Below are 16509 nucleotides of genomic sequence, written 5' to 3' on the forward strand. Positions count from 1 at the left end.
TATCCACTTAATGGTAAGGTCCCAGGGAGTGTTGCTGAACAAAGAGACCTTGGAGTGCAGGTTCATAGCTCCTTGAAAGTAGAGTCACAGGTAGATAGGATAGTGAAGAAGGCATTTGGTATGCTTTCCTTTATTGGTCAGAGTATTGAGTACAGAAGTTGGGGGGGGGGTCATATTGCGGCTGTACAGGACATTGGTTAGGCCACTGTTGGTATATTGCGTGCAATTCTGGTCTCCTTCCTATCGGAAAGATGCTGTGAAACTTGAAAGGGTTGAGAAAAGATTTACAAGGATGTTGCCAGGGTTAGACGATTTGAGCTATAGGGAGAGGCTGAACAGGCTGGGGCTGTTTTCCTTGGAGTGTCGGAGGCTGAGGGGTGACCTTATAGAGGTTTGCAAAATTATGAGGGGCATGGATAGGGTCATAAGGGAAAGTCTTTTCCCTGGGGTGGGGGAGTCCAGAACGAGAGGGCATAGGTTTAGGGTGAGAGGGGAAAGATATAAAAGAGACCTAATGGACAACATTTTTATGCAGAGGATGGTACGTGTATGGAATGAGCTGCCAGAGGAAGTGGTAGAGGCTGGTACAATTGCAACATTTAAGAGGCATTTGGATGGGTATATGAATAGGAAGGGTTTGGAGGGATATGGGCCAGGTGCTGGCAGGTGGGACTAGATTGGATTGGGATATCTGGTCGGCATGGACGGGTTGGACTGAAGGGTCTGTATCCATGCTGTACATGTCTATGACTCTATGACTCTAAATGTTGAACGGAGCAGGCTCGAAGATGCCAAATGGTCCACTTCTGCTCCTGATTCACATGTTTCTACGGAGACCTCCACTGGGAATTTGTGGTAGGGTTTCTCAAAGAAGAACTAAACCCCAGAAGTGTCAACAGGTAGTGTTGATCTTGTTTGCAGTCATTATGCTTTGAAGTTTAGATTATTGGAACATAGTGCCCGACTTTATTTCGCAGGGAGGATTGTCTTTGAGAGATATATTTTACAAAATGACAGCCTTTAGAACCATTACCTAGCGTGCACATACAATATTTACAAACAAATTAGGAGCAGAATGAGGCCATTCATCCCCTCAAGCCTACTTTGCCATTTAGTAATATCAGGACTGATCAGATCGAAGCCTCAACTCCACATTCCAATTCCAAGCACCTTTCTCTTTACAAAGTATGTACATTTTCACTTTTACGATAAATGACAGACTACACAACCCCATCCCCACCATACCCATATACCTTATGCTGTCCACATTGAACACTCAAACATCATCAAAAAAAAGATAATCTTGCCATATCTCTCCTGTTGTTTTGGCTGCTGCTTTTCCTACTTTGAAAAGTACCTTGTTAGATATGAAGTGTTTTGAGGCATCTGGAGGCTTTCAGAAGTGCTGTATATGTAATGTTTAACGTAACTTCTTCCTTCACCAGAGCTGCTTTTACCCGGATTCCAGAGGTCTGCTGCCTTTTATGATACCAAATCTCTTTCCCATTTCTTTCTCAAAACAAAAATTCCTGAAACCTTTTTCACTTCCAAAACACTGGTTCACAAATTCTGACCCATTAAGAGCTGGAAGTCACAAGCAGTACATTTCATTTTATCTGTGGCTTACCGGTTTATACCGGAGATTTATAAATAAAGCTAAAGGCAGAAGGGAGAGAAGGAAGGGAAGGGGCAGCAAAATAATTATAATGCAAAGTTACTCAGACTTCATTTGCAGATTAAAATTGGCACTTGTATTTTCTCTAGGGACGGCTTCCCTGATCTCAATTAAGCTGAAATTGCCCCCCACGTGAACTTAAAAAAAGAATACTGTGGATGGGAAGGGGGGGAAGGGAGGGAGAATAGTAAATAAAGGAGATAATACAGCAGCTAAAAATAAGATCAATTAAAAATAATTCAAATAGTTGTCCGCAGTTGGACGCATTGCAGAACAGTCATATTTACTATAACTTTCGCCTCTCAGAAAGCTCACGGGTTAATCCATAGATGAACAACTGCAAAATAGACCAAACCAAAGAAAGGAATCAGAATTCGCAGCCCTGTCTTGTGAAAGTTTCCACTGATCAATATTATTTATGTCAGTTTGCATCCAAAGATAGGAATTAGCAACTAGCTTATTATTGGCTCTATACACAATTTTAGATTTAATACAACCTAGGGGCAAAGATGTTGCAAACCATAAAGGCAAGATTATTGCAGTCTTCAATTAATGCAGAAATATTTGTAATATAAGTTATTGATTGATTTGCACTTGAAACTGTGAATGCAGTATCTCTTGGGATCTGAAAGCCACCTTAACTTAAATTTCAACAGTTCCCACTTAAATGTCAATTGTTGGACTTTCTATTTCTTTCCACAATCTTATTATAAGGATTCAATTAATTATATGCAGAATAAAATTAAAACCCTATTGTAAGGCAGACATTGTGGTTTGTAATATGCATTAACATGAAGGGTTTCTTTAGTTTACATTGAAACTCCTTTTTTCCTATTCAACCTTCGTCTAAAAATGGGGGAGGAGGGGGAGACCTCACTGGCATAAAACCCAGCAGTGACCCAAGAGGTAAACTGCATTTACATTAGTTTCTGACAAGAATCAAATTAGGGCCTTTTGGACACAAGAACAGGCTTCTAGACCGCAACAGATGGGCCTGAATGTGCTCCCTAGGCAAACTATCAGCGACATCTGTAGCCTCCGAATTCTGGTGGTCTCAACCAATTAACAGGGAAGAAAAGGAGGCCTCTGCATCCACCCAGCCGAAGCACCAGCACGTACATTATTGAAACTGAGCCGGGCATGGGTAAAATGAGGATTAATCACAAAACAAAAATCCACAGAGTTGCAAAGAGGCACTGAATGAGCTATAATAGAGATATTCAACATGCTAAATCGGATTTTTCTTTTTTTCACTTCTTCTATGAGAGGAATTTAATCCATAAATTGTATTTCTCTGCTCTTTCATTTCTCATCATTTGCTCTTTAATAAAAGGAGGAGCCTGTTTTTATCTAATTGGTTTTTTTTCGAGGGAATAAAAAGAATTAGCAAATAATAGCCTTGCTGCAAGTGATAATGTGAGGACGCAGAGGTCTATCGACTGAGGAATAAACTCAGTGCTTCAGTAAGCTGATGATGCCTTAATATAATTCCATTTTCCTGGCTGTGTGGAGTTCCTAACACTCACAGCTCGAGGTATTCTTTGTCAATGTTAATGAGTGCTATGAGAGCTTCTCCTTTCATACATATGTATGATCTTCCAGCGTCTGCTATGGCAAACTCATGGAAGTGTAAGAAATAAGGCCGGTGAATACACTAGTGAAAGCTTATGTTCCTAAAATAGTATCTTTATAACAAAATATGAAACAGAGACATCTTGCCATGAATCAAAGCACAATTAAAGCAAGTCTTTCAAAAACAATTCTATGTGCTTTAAGGCATTTCATACCAAAGTACACTTTTATGACAAAAATACCATGCATCCATATACTGATATAAATACTGAGCTGACACGAGGACTTAATTTTACACGAGTAAAGGACTGAGGTCTTGGTTTGAAATTGATTGAAGTAGTAAGCCCTACTGTAATTTAAAATGCTACTTGAATAATGATGGACTCATCCCTGGCTTCTTTTATTATTAAACTTTAATGATTTTATAATTAAGTTGCCACTCTAAGCCACCAGCCAGCCCCCAATTTTCTGAGCTAGTAATTCAAAACCTGTGACAGATCTTTGCTATGAAGGCATTTCAAATTAACTGTGCAGTCACACATGTGGTGCAGGGTAGGACATGAACCCTGTCCTTCTGGCCCTGAGGTAGAGACACTACCACTGAGGCGCAAGATCTTGACAATGAATATTTTCTAATCAACCTGTTCAGATATGTTATTACACACCCCTGGAGCAGGGCAGGACTTAAATCCAGGCCTTTCAGCCCACAGGTGGGACAGTATCACTTTGTCACAAGATGTTTCCAATGAATGATGCTGTTACATACCAGTTACACATCGATAGAATTGAAAACTTGGGAATTCTCCAAAATTGGTCATTCCTTTCCCAAGCTTTGTCTTTAGGAGTTCAGAGCTTTGAATTTCTCATGTGCAGAGTTCCACTACACTTCCCCATCCACACAGCATGCTCTTCCATTGCAACATCATCAGTAGCTGTTCAGGGAAGCTGGGCTTTGGATTCGATGTTCAGACTGTCTACTGACACAGAGATCCACAATCAACTGGTGCATTAGCTGAAAACCGCTAAAGTACCTGGAACTGGGAGGCAACAAAGTTCAAATTTGGGGAAAGAACTCAGAAATTGTGGGGCTGCCCGAGTACAGGCTGGGGGGATGGTGGGACCTTTTGAGAGTCATAGAGTCAGAGAGATGTACAGCACAGAAACAGATTCTTCAGTCTGACTCATCCAGGCTGACCAGACATCCCCCAAATTAGTCTGGTCCCATTTGCCAGCACTTGGCTTATATCCTTCTAAACCCTTCCTATTCATATACCCATCCAGATGCCTTTTAAATGTAGCAATTGTACCAGTCTCCACCAATTTCTCTGGTAGCTCATTCCATACACATTCCACCCTCTGGTGAAAACATTGCTTTTTAGGTCACTTTAAATTTTTACCCTCTCAATGCAAACCTATGCCCTCTAGTTTTGGACTGACCTACTCTGTGGAAAATAACTTGGCTATTCACCCTATCCATGCCCCTCTTGATTTTATAAATCTCTATAAGGTCACCCCTCAGCCTTCAATGCTCCCGGGAAAATATTCCCAGCCTATTTGGCCTCTCCCTATAGGTCAAATCCTCCAACCCTGGCAATATCCTTTTAAATTTTTTCTGAACCCTTTCAGTCCAAGATCGAGGACGGGAAAAATTTCTGGAGGTAAGAGCTGCTCCTTTTTTTTGAGGTGTTTTAGGTGCTGGAGGTGATTTCCTTGAATCCCAGGAGCAGCAATTACTGTTTTATATGCTGCTGCATTGTTTTGGAACTTTGGGAAAAAAGTCAAAACAACAGCAGTTTTAAAAGGGAGAAGTACAGATAAAGGAAGCACATGGTGAGGACAGTGCAGGAGAGAGAGAGAGAGAGAGAGAGAGAGGGAGAAAGAGAACCTGCACAGTTACTGCCTTTGCTGTTTTTGAATTCATGTATCGCTGGACATCGGAGTGTGTCTGGGAAAATTAACAAACAGTGAATTTCACAACTAATCTTGGAGGAACTTGTATGTGCGAAGTACACAACACAGATAAGTTAATCGTTGTTTTAAGTCTGTCCAATAGAAAGGCTGCAGTAGTGAGTACAGTGGGTTCTTTCTTGATTATATGTTTTTGGAGATAAGTCTCTTGATTAAACTTAAAACATAAGCCATAACTATTAATTTAACCTGGTGTGCAGTGTTTTGTAGAGAATAAGATTGTGTTATTTTTTGGGTTTGTAGATTGTGAAGGAGCAAAAATGGCCTTTTGTAAAGTGATATGTACTTCTTGGCAGATGTGGGAGTTTAAAAAGAGTTTAAGGGTTACTGCAGATTATATTTACAATAAATGCTGTTGGATACAAATCTTATCAGATCGAAGCGATGAGGAATTTGCAACAGCAACAGTATGTGATGGATGGCAGTTATAGGAAGGGGGGAAAGTCTCAGATACAGTCACATAGATAAGTTAACTCCAGGAAGGGTAAGAGAGGTAGGCACCTAGGGCAGGAGTCTTTTGTGGATATACTCATTTCAAACAGGTATGCTGTTTTGGAAAATGTAGGGGGTGATGGATTCTCAGGGGAATGTAGCACGAACAGCCAAGTTTCTGGTATTGAGACTGGCTCTAATGCAATGAAGGGTATGTCGGCTTCCAAGAGATCAATTGTGTTAGGGGATTCTGTAGTCCGAGGTACAGACAGACGTTTCTGTGGCCAGCAGAGAAAAAGCAGAATGGTGTTTTGCTTCCCTGGTGCCAGGATCAAGGATGTCTCAGAGAGGGTGCAGAATGTTCTCACAGGGGAGAGGGGCCAGCAAGAGGTCATTGTCCACATTGGAACCAACGATATAGGAAGGGAAAAGGTTGAGATTCTGAAGGGAGATTACAGAGAGTTAGGCAGGAATTATGTGATGGATGGCATTACCCAGGGAGATAGTGAGGAAAGAGATCAATCTGAGACTGGTACAGTTGAGAACAGAAGTGAGCCAAACAGTCAGGGCAGGCAGGGACAACGTAGGACTAATAAATTAAACTGCATTTATTTCAATGCAAGGGGCCTAACAGGGAAGGCAGATGAACTCAGGGCTCATGGTTAGGGACATGGGACTGGGATATCACAGCAATTACACAAACATGGATCAGGGATGGGCAGGACTGGCAGCTTAATGTTCCATGATACAAATGCTACAGGAAGGATAGAAAGGGAGGCAAGAGACGAGGGGGAGTGGCATTTTTGATAAGGGATAGCATTACAGCTGTGCTGAGGGAGAATATTCCCGAAAATACATCCAGGGAAGTTTTTTGGGTGGAACTGAGAAATAAGAAAGGTATGATCACCTTATTGGGATTGTATTATAGACCCCCTAATAGTCAGAGGGAAATTGAGAAAAAAACTTGTAAGGAGATCTCAGCTATCTGTAAGAATAATAGGGTAGTTATGGTAGGGGATTTTAACTTTCCAAACATCGACTGGGACTGCCATAGTGTTAAAGGTTTAGATGAAGTGGAATTTCTTAAGTGCATATAAGACAATTTTCTGATTCAGTATGTGGATGTACCTGCTAGACAAGGTGCAAAACTTGACTTACTCTTGGGAAATAAGGCAGGGCAGGTGACTGAGGTGTCAGTGGGGGAGCACTTTGGGGCCAGTGACCATAATTCTACGTGTTTTAAAATAGTGATGGAAAAAGATAGACCAGATCTAAAAATTGAAGTCCTAAATTGGAGAAAGGCCAATTTTGACGGTATCAGGCAAGAACTTTCGAAAGCTGATTGGAGGCAGATGTTCGCAGGTAAAGGGACGGCTGGAAAATGGGAAGCCTTCAGAAATGAGATAACAAGAATCTAGAGAAAGTATATTCCTGACCGGGTGAAAGGGAAGGCTGGTAGGTATAGGGAACGCTGAATCACGAAAGAAATTGAGGGTTTGGTTAAGAAAAAAGAAGCATATATCAGGTACAGACAGGATAGATTGAGTGAATCCTTAGAAGAGTATAAAGGAAGTAGGAGTATACTTAAGAGGGAAATCAGGAGGCCATGAGATAGCTTTGGCAAATAGAATTAAGGAGAATCCAAAGGGATTTTACAAATATATTAAGGACAAAAAAGTAACTAGAGAGAGAATAGGGCCCTTCAAAGATCAGCAAGGTGGCCTTTGTGTGGAGCTGCAGAAAATGGGGGATGATACTAAATGAATATTTTGCATCAATATTTACTGTGGAAAAGGATATGGAAGATATAGACTGTAGGGAAATAGATGGTGACACCTTGCAAAATGTCCAGATTACAGAGGAGGAAGTGCTAGATGTCTTGAAATGCATAAAGGTGGATAAATCCCCAGGAGCTATTCAGGTGTACCCTAGAACCTGTGGGAAGCTAGAGAGGTGATTGCTGGGCCTCTTGCTGAGATATTTGTATCATCGATAGTCACAGGTGAGGTGCCGGAAGACTGGAGGTTGGCTAATGTGATGCCACTGTTTAAGAAGGGCAGTAAAGACAAACCAGGAAACTATAGACCGGTGAGCCTGACATCGCTGGTGGGCAAGTTGTTGGAAGGAATCCTGAAGGACAGGATGTACAAGTATTTGGAAAGGCAAGGACTGATTAGGGATAGTCAACATGGCTTTGTGCGTGGGAAATCATGTCTCACAAACTTGATTGAGTTTTTTGAAGAAGTAACAAAGACGATTGATGAGGGCAGAGCAGTTGATGTGATCTGTATGGACTTCAGTAAGGCATTCAACAAGGTTCCCCATGGGAGACTGATTAGCAAGATTAGATCTCATGGAATACAGAGGGAACTAGCCATTTGGATACAGAACTGAAAAGGTAGAAGACAGAGGGTGGTGGTGGAGGGTTGTTTTTCAGACTGTAGGCCTGTGACCAGTGGAGTGCCACAAGAATCGGTGCTGGGTCCTCTACCTTTTGTAATTTACATAAATAATTTGGATGCGAGCATAAGAGGTACAGTCAGTAAGTTTGCAGATGACACAAAAATTGGAGGTGTACTGGACAGTGAAGAAGGTTACCTCAGATTACAACAGGATCTTGACCAGATGGGCCAATGGGCTGAGAAGTGGCAGATGGAGTATAATTCAGATAAGTGCGAGGTGCTGCATTTTGGGAAAGCAAATCTTAGCAGGACTTATACACTTAATGGTAAGGTTCGAGTGTGTGTTGCTGAACAAAGAGACCAGGTTCATAGCTCCTTGAAAGTGGAGGGGCAGGTAGATAGGATAGTGAAGAAGGTGTTTGGTATGCTTTCCTTTATTGGTCAGAGTATTGAGTACAGGAGTTGGGAGGTCATGTTGTGGCTGTACAGGACATTGGTTAGGCCACTTTCCCTGGGGTGGGGGAGTCCAGAACTAGAGGGCACAGGCTTAGGTTGAGAGGGGAAAGATATAAAAGAGACCGAAGGGGCAACTTTTTCACACAGAGGGTGGTACGTGTATGGAATGAGCTCCCAGAGAAAGTGGTGGAGGCTGGTACAATTGCAACATTTAAGAGACATCTGAATGGGTATGAATAGAAAGCGTTTGGAGGGATATGGGCCGGGTGCTGGCAGGTAGGACTCGATTGGGCTGGGGTATCTGGTCAGCATGGACAGGTTAGACGAAAGAGTCTGTTTCCATGCTGTACATCTCTATGACTCTGTGACTCTAAGTTTCACAACATCTTTCCTAAAGCAGGAACCCCAGAATTGAACACAGTATTCCAAAAGTAGCCTGACCACTATCCTGTACAGGTACAACATGACCGCCCAACTCATACACTTAATATATTAATCAATAAAGGCAAACATACCAGATTCCTTCCTCAGTAACCTGTCTACCTATGAATCCAATTTCAAGGAACTATGAAGCTGCACCCCAAGGTCTCTTTGTTCGGAAAAACTCTCCAGAACCTTACCATTAAATGAATAAAACCTCCCTGATTTGCCCTATCAAAATGCAGCACCTCTGCCAATTTTGGTGTAATCTGCAAACTTGAGAAGGGAGAATGCAAGCTTAAGGACAGAAGTTGGAATGGGATTTTTGGACAGTATGAGGTGGGTTTTGAAGAATGGGGGTCCAGTGGAGAAATGAAGACTGCAGAGTGGAAGATCATGGAAGGAGAGGTGAAGTTGAGAAATGGGGAATCTGAAGGAGCGATGATGATTGGAGAATTTATAACTTGGGAGAAATGGTAAGTAGGGAATGGGGGATTGAAGAGAGACACAGATATCAAAAATGTAGTGTCTCAAGACATAGATGGAAAGTAGGGATCAAATCAAGAGAGGCATAGAAATTGAGGAATACGGACTCATGAAGGTTTCCATGTGGTCCAACAACAGTCAATTGTAGAATCTTCCTTCACATGTCACCACGGTTCTTCCAGAGAGAATCTTTCCTCTCCTTTACCATATTCCCCATTCCTGTGTCCGTCTAAACAAATCTTTTTGCCTACCCTAACATCTCTAGCTTATACAATCCCTAAATACATGACTAATAAAAAAGATTCCTGATCAAAGTTGTTACCTTTGAAATTCCCATCCTCCTTTGGGACCTGCATATTGACCCCTATAGGCACCATCCACAGATAAGGGGTCTGCTTCACTGCTGATATGCAGCTCGCCTCTTCACCACCTCCAAGCTAAATATAAAGCTATATAGGCAAATGCATTGTGTGTTTTTAAGAAGGTAACATCAGGAAACTCTTTCAGAAAGTTAGTCAGTTGAGAGAATTAGAATGAGAAATGGCTTTCTAGAAAGCTGTGTACAGACTGTAACTTCACAGGCTTTCTCCACTTCATTCAATCCTTTTGAAGGAGCAGAATACGTATGGGTTAAAACTTCCACAATAAAAATCTGGGAACTGTGCAAAGCTCCACAGCAGTACTTTGGTGCTGAAACAGTGGATCACAGGAATGGAAGTAGGTCATTTGGCCCTTTGAGCCTGCACCACTTTTCAATAAGATCACGGCTGATTTAGTTATGGTATCATTCCATTATCCAGTCTGAATCCTGGAATCCTTGACTCCCTTGTCCATCAAAAATTGATCTAACTCAGCCTTGAATAAATTTAAAGACACTTTCATAAGCTAAGCACTTCTTCCCAAGAATGAGTGGAATTAACTCTCTCTCAACTGCTTCTAAGAGGTGGAGAAGTTGATGTTTCAGGTGCAACCTTTCTTCAGTTACACCCGAAACGCCGATTTCTCCACCTTCTGATGCTGCCTGGCTAGCTGTATTCTTCCAGCCTCCTGTTTGTCTACCTTTGGATTCCAGCATCTGCAGTTTTTTTTGTCTCCAAACTGCTTCTAAAGCATTAAACCAGTACTCCAGGTTTGGTCTCACCAGCATCCTTTACAGTGACAGTAAAACATTTATGTTCCAATCCTCTTGTAACAAACTATAATATTCCACTTGTCTGCCTAACAGTTTGCTGTATCTGTAACTAATGTTCAGTGTTTCACACACCAGGACACCCAAATCTTTCTACAATCTCTCTCCATTTAAATATCCATCTTTTCTATTCTTCCTGTCAAAATATACAAGTTCACATTTTCCCACATTACACTCCATCTGCCACTTTCTGCACACTTAACTTGTCTGTATCCCTTTGTTGATGCCTTACTTCTTCATTACAATTTACCTTCCCGCTTGGTGTCATTGCCAAATTTGGCACCATGCATTCAGTCCGCTTATCCAAATCATTGATATAGATGGTATATAGTTGAGGGACCAGCACTGATCTCTGTCGTACTTTACTAGTTGTAGCTTGCCAACACAAAAATGAGCCATTTATCCCCACCGATTTCTTCCTTTATCTAATCAATCCTTTATATCTGCTAATATATTACCCCCTTCGTCATGTGCTCTTACATTGCACAGAAACTTTTGTAATTAAATTCTGTGTCCTATGATCTTATACTCTACAACCACCTGATGAAGGAGCAGTGCTCTGAAAGCTAGTACTTCCAAACAAACCTGTTGGACTATAACCTGGTGTAATGTGATTTTTAAGTTTGTACACCCCAATCCAACAACGGACCTCCAAATTTTACATTTTCCCTACAATCTTTGATTTCCTGACTGATCCCCAATCTACCTCAGCTTTAAATGTTTACAATGACATTGTCCTCACAGGTCTCTGTGACAATGATTTCCAAAGATTCACAGCCGTCTGAGAGAAGAAATTCCCCTTCATCCCAGTCTTAAATTGGCACCCCATAATTCTGAGACTGTGCCTTCTATGAGGGGTAACATCCTCTCAGTATTTACCTTGTCAAGCTCCTTAAGAATTCAATGTGTCTCAATGAAATCGTCACTCATTCTTCTAAACTCTGCCGAGTAAAATCCCAACCTATCCAGCTTTTGCTTGGAAGACAATCCCTCCACTCAGGGATCAGCCGAGTGAAATTTCACTGAACTGCCTCCAATGAATTGATATCTTTCCGTAAATATCGGAGCCAAAATTACTCACGGTACACGGTACACCACGGTACACTTTCTATTCACCCTGTCCATTCCCCTCACAACTTTATACACATCTATCAGGTCTCCCCTTAACCTTCCGTGTTCCAAAGAAAACAACCTGAGTTTATTCAGCCTTCCTTCATTAGCTGAAGTGTTTCATCCCCAGCAGCATTTGTGTGAATCTCCTCTATAACCACTCCATTGTTCCAACAGTGCAGTGACCAGAACTGCATACACTACTCCAGCTGCAGCCTAACCAAAATCTTGTACAGCACCAACATGACCTCCCTGCACTTATAATCTCTGTTTTGACCGATAAAGGTAAAAAATGAGCTCCTTAATAATTAATTCTATCACCTTCCCTAAGAAAGTCCAGAAGGTCTATGAATTTCTGCTTTCTGCCTCCTTTATTTCTTGACTAAAGGTAAAGTAACTAATTTTACTCTGTAAATAACTGGGACAACAGTAGCAGGACAGCACACGTGCACTGGTTTCTACAATCTAAAATGTACTGTACTGATGGATAAATCACTTGGAAGACCCAAATTTGCAGCCTATTAAATGAAGTTGTATCCTTAAAGTGATTTTAAGAACATATATCTCTCTTTATATGATGATTAGATTAGATTCCCTACAGTATGGAAACAAGTCCTTCAGCCCAACAAATCCACACTGACCCTCCGAAGAGTAACCCACCCAGACCCATTCCCCTACCCTATATTTACCCCTACCTAACACTATGGGCATTTTAGCACGGCTAATGCACCTGACCTGCACATCTTTGGATTTTGGGGGGAAACCGGAGTACCCGGAGGAAAACCCATGCAGACGTAGGGAGAATGTGCAAACTCCACACAGACTGGAAACTCCACACAGACAGTTGCCCGAGGCTGGAATCGAACCCAGGTCCCGGGTGCTGTGAGGCAGCAATACTAACCACTGAGCCACCATGCCATCCTATATAAATATACAAAGACCATAGTTTCTGTAAAATTAATTCTGTAACTTGTACAAATGTTATAGTACAATGTATATAAAGATGCTGCAGAATTTGGCTTTGTAGCATCACTGCTAATGGTGAAACAAAAGATGTTACATGACATAAAATGTCATCAGCTTCACTGCCAGGCACAGACAGTGACACATTCCCATGGCATCTCAATGGACTGGGCAGGGAGTTGGCATAGATGTACTGTGTATAAATTAGGAGAGATTTAAGTGAGATGTTAGCAGTTTGGACTGATTTGATGCAGTTTGCTATAACTCTGACTTTTTAGATCCATTGAATGCCTGTGCTAATTATTTCTAGCTCAAAGTCATAGCTTTCGCAGGTGAGGTGCTGCTGGCTTACGTTTGCTATCGTTGAAGCACTTATTTTTGTCTCCCTGTTGCTCAGAAGATTTTGTTATCTTCTGGTTTTTGCAAGCAGTATTAAGGATGGCTGGATATTGGTTGAAATGCATCTCCTTGTATTTCTTTCTTTGGATATAGGGTTAGGTTCATTTGGAGTTTACCTAAGGAATCAGGACTGCTGTGCTGGAAAATCCATATGTGCACTCGTTCTCCTCTCTTTGTTTAGATGGGCACAGTGTAGGCACCTTTCTTGATGTATTAAAACTCCAGTTGTATCAATGGCTGACATGTTGGAAACTTTTGGATATACTCCCCATGACAAACAAATGGAGCAGAGACTGCATTGATGGCAAGATCAGCAAGAGGGAGTAGGAGGATTCTGCACAGAAAGCCCTATCAAGCCTTTTGTATCCCTCCATCTTATTAATACAATTCATCTACACCAAGGAAATGGTTATAGAACTTTGCCAGCTCCTTCAACATAACTTGGAGCCTTATACCTGGGTGGGAGTGGTGATGCCAATGGTTGTAAAAATCACAGTGGCATTAGATGTCCAAGAAATTGAATCTTTCCATGTGTGAATGGGGAGCATATTCAAAAGGTTCCAACATGTCATCCATTGATACAACTGGAGTTTTAATACATCAAGAAAGGTGACTACACTGTGCCCATCTAAACCAAGACAGGAGAATGAGTGCACATATGGATTTTCCAGCACAGCAGTCCTGATTCCTTAGGTAAACTCCAAATGAACCCAACTCTATCGTCACAGGGAGAAATATAGGAATTACAAAGGGTGACGATTCCATTAACGTGCAATTTGTGACTGACCATCCACAGTACACGGTATGAGAGTGAATGTTTCTCATCAGTCCCAGTAACAACTACAAAGTTTTTATTCCCAGAGTCTGCAGTTCCCACCGCCTTTACACACCCATGACAATCCAGTGGATGTTTGCTCAGGAATAAAGGCTATTCCCCTGGACATGTTGTCCATGATTTCCCTGTGCCACCCTAATACACAATGACAGTCTATGTATAATGAGAGCGGGAACCACCATGTCTGAGCAGACCTTTGGTATGCTGAAGCAATTCTCCTAACGTCAGCACCTCTTAGTAAATGCCGGAGTGTGCATTTAAATTGTTGATGGCATGCTCCATAACATTGACATCCTGAGGGCTCAGCTATTCCCATTGGAATCAGGGGGCTATTTTGTAGAAGAAATAGGAAAAGGAGCAAGTTGAAAAAGAAGAGGAAGCAGGGAGATTGCATCCAGGAAGCAGGGAGATTGCTAGGTTTGTTCTGGATTGATGTGCAAGATCTCCTGCTCAGACTCTATCTCCCATGGTACAAATTCCCTTTACTACCTCAGCTCCACTAGTCTCCACCTTACTGTCATTCTGGGATGCCCCAATAAAAGTTACTAGCAATAACATATCTATAATGATTTGAAGAGCTGGAGGATTTTAAGAGCTTGAATACATGTGAGTTTTGCATGCTGTTAAATCTACTGGCAGGCATTGAGAGGTTACACATTAACTATGAAGCCACTCCACTGCTAAAAACCCAGCTACATCACATTCAGCAATGTCCATCTTCCAGGCTATAAAAGTGGACACTACCAGTTCTGCCATTATTACTGCAACATTCTTACTCTGAGTGATTCCCATATGTTGTAATTCACATTGACACTACCCAAGTAGAGGAAGGCAATGACCTCGTAGTATTATCGCTGGGCTGTTAACCCAGAGACCCAGATAATACTGAGGTCATGTGTTCAAATCCTGCCAAGGTAGATGGTAGAATTTGACTTCAATAAAATATCTGGAATTAAGAGTCTAATGATAACCATGAATCCAATGCAACTTGTCGGAAAAATGAATGTCCTTTTTGAGAGGAAACTGCCATACTTACCTGGTCAGGCCTATGTATGACTCCAGGTCCACAACAATGTGGTTGACTCTTAACTGCCCTCTGGGTAATAAGTGCTGCCTCACCAGCGAAGCCTTCATCCTGTGAATGAATTAAAACAAAACTCATTTCCTGTGCAAATGCCCAGCGCTTGATGATAACAATAAACATGTAATTTGGCCAGTTTAACATCTGTCCCTCTTCCAAGTGAATCATCCAGCCTCTCAATATCCAGCAATCACACACCGTGCTCTAAAATATACTTGCATTAATCAATATCTCCAGCTCCTAGCTCCTCCCTCTGGTGACTGCTCTATAGATATCCCATATACTCAGTGAAATTATGGCTCTGATTCCAATGACTGCACAGTGAGATTGGTGTGTAGAAAGGGTTAAAATATTTTTTAAAACTACCTCCGAGCATCCAGCCATGTAATTGTTTACAAACAAATTCAGTGGTGTGGTTTAAAGTTCAGTGAATATCACGGTCAGTCTTCTGGCAGATTAATTTTGAAAATTGTTACCTTTCAAGTACAGTCATGATTTCTTGTCCCACTCTTCCTCCTGAAAGGAATCAGTTTGCCATGACCTATAGAGGACGTCAAAATGGCAAGTGCTTCCCAAAACAGTTGTTTTCTTTGTCCAGTGGGGGAAGTTTAAAAAACAAAAGGTGGCTTGGTAGCTCAGTGGTTAGTACTGCTGCCTCACACATCCAAGGACTTGGGTTCATTTCCAGCTTTGGGTGACTGTCTGTTTGGAGTTTGCACATTCTCCCTGTGTCTGCGTGGGTTTCTTCCAGGTGCTTTGGTTTCCTCCTACAGTCCAAAGCTGTGCTTGTTAGGTGAATTGGCCATGCTAAGTTGTCCATAGTGTTCAGGGATGAGTAGGTTAGGTGCATTAGTCAGTGGAAATGTAAAGTAATAGGATAGGGGATTGGGTCTGGGTGGGATTGTTTGGAGGGTCGGTGTGGACTTGTTGGGTCAAATGGCCTGTTTCCACACTTGGGATTCTATGATCTATGAACAGACATAAGCAACAATCTGTTGGTCCTGGAAACCTCTTAAGGAAGTTACTCACCTTCTTGTTGTGGTTCTGTTGGCCGAGCTGGGAATTTGTGTTGCAGATGTTTCATCCACTGTCTAGGTGACATCCTCAGTTCTTGGGAGCCTCCTGTGAAGTGCTTCTGTGATGTTTCCTCTGGCATTTATAGTGGTTTGAATCTGCCGCTTCCGGTTGTCAGTTCCAGCTGTCCGCTGTAGTGGCCGGTATATTGGGTCCAGGCCGATGTGCTTATTGATTGAATCTTTGGATGAGTGCCATGCCTCTAGGAATTCCCTGGCTGTTCTCTGTTTGGCTTGTCCTATAATAGTAGTGTTGTCTCAGTCGAATTCATGTTGCTTGTCATCTGCGTGTGTGGCTACTAAGGATAGCTGGTCGTGTCGTTTCGTGGCTAGTTGGTGTTCATGGATGCGGATCGTTAGCTGTCTTCCTGTTTGTCCTATGTAGTGTTTTGTGCAGTCCTTGCATGGGATTTTATACACTACATTGGTTTTGCCCATGCTGGGTATC

At 41.9% G+C, this 16509-nt stretch overlaps 1 protein-coding gene across 3 annotated transcripts in view; it reads right to left on the bottom strand.

Moving 5' to 3' along the window:
* The window catches only part of alpk1 (alpha-kinase 1), a 148489-nt gene that overhangs the window by 104953 nt on the left and 27027 nt on the right, over positions 1–16509 (bottom strand). For 2 of the 3 annotated variants that reach the window (XR_006312768.1, XM_043697569.1), the window contains exon 1: positions 4014–4221. The exons of the other annotated variant lie outside the window; for it this stretch is intronic. The gene's annotated coding sequence lies outside the window, so the exon portion shown is untranslated. Of the gene's footprint in view, positions 1–4013; positions 4222–16509 lie in introns of those variants that run through there. 3 annotated transcript variants of the gene reach the window in all.

Source organism: Chiloscyllium plagiosum, chromosome 1 (genome assembly GCF_004010195.1).
Source record: "Chiloscyllium plagiosum isolate BGI_BamShark_2017 chromosome 1, ASM401019v2, whole genome shotgun sequence".
Lineage (NCBI taxonomy): Eukaryota > Metazoa > Chordata > Chondrichthyes > Orectolobiformes > Hemiscylliidae > Chiloscyllium > Chiloscyllium plagiosum.